Here is a 1062-nt window from a genome sequence, read left to right as displayed (position 1 = left end):
CTGTGACTGAAACCCAGAGCACTAACCACTCTAGGATCACAGCAGCTTGAGGGAGAAGCGCATGTTAGAAGCCCTCTGTCAACTCAGCTGTGGCTTTCCGTGCACAGAGAGCCAGCACGCTCAAGGTCTGTAAGTTTTGTGGGAAATGGGGAACGTCTGTACTTTGGCATTTGAAGATCTTGTCTTGGACCATCAAGGGGAACAGTTGCAAATAAATAGTTGAGGAAGGCACCAGCTTATGGCTTCCCAGCTTATGGCTGCCCGTGCTGCTTGGCCAAAGGGCTTAGCCTAAGAACAAGGCCTCCGACTATCCTAGTGAGAGGAGGCCCATACACAGGTGGACTGTGATTTTGATTCTTCGTTTTTATACCCCTGTAACTAGCTAAGTGATAAAAATCCACCTAAGTGCTATAGAAGTCTCACATGTAGATAGAGCGAGACCAGAGCTGGCTCCGGTTCGCACTGTGGATGCTCACACACAAAAACAACAGCGATGACAACACGCTAACGTTTCTGTAGTTGACAGGATTTGAACCTGCGTGTGGGGGACCCCCACAAGGGATTTCAAATCCATCACCTTAATCACTCGGCCACAACTACTTGATGGACAGCTGCTTAGCAACACTATGATTCTGTTCTCACAGAATTGTCCCTTCAAATTGCTTGCTCAGACCAGCTTCCCCACCACAAGTGTGTCCATGGCGGAATAGCGAGAATTTCTGCCCATTTCTCTTCCAGCTGGAGCATGATCGGAGTATGTTTGTGGTTAATGACATTGCAATAGATAGTTGTTCATTCCCCACTTCGACAAGTCAGACAGTCTCTTTTCTATTCAAATCTCCAGCACATCATTCCAATAGCAGGGGTCAGGATTTCTCTGGGGCACTGACAGGGATGCAGGTAGCTACATCCCGTCTGTCTGACTATTGCCATTGTAGGAGAGAAGGTTTCAATGGAATTGAATGCCCTGGCTCAGACAAGAGACACAGGGAGGTTTTACTGTTCATGGATCTCTGCAAACGAAATTGTGTCTCTGTGTGAAATTGAGGAGGGAAATGAAAC

At 47.5% G+C, this 1062-nt stretch overlaps 1 non-coding gene across 1 annotated transcript; it reads right to left on the bottom strand.

Moving 5' to 3' along the window:
- Nucleotides 1-514: 514 nt before the first annotated feature.
- On the bottom strand, nt 515-600 carry TRNAS-UGA (transfer RNA serine (anticodon UGA)). The gene has a single exon. It is a non-coding gene; the product is annotated as a tRNA-Ser (tRNA).
- Between the last annotated feature and the right edge of the window lie 462 nt (nt 601-1062).

Source organism: Eretmochelys imbricata, chromosome 28 (genome assembly GCF_965152235.1).
Source record: "Eretmochelys imbricata isolate rEreImb1 chromosome 28, rEreImb1.hap1, whole genome shotgun sequence".
Lineage (NCBI taxonomy): Eukaryota > Metazoa > Chordata > Testudines > Cheloniidae > Eretmochelys > Eretmochelys imbricata.
This window is presented reverse-complemented; position numbering and strand designations above follow the sequence as displayed.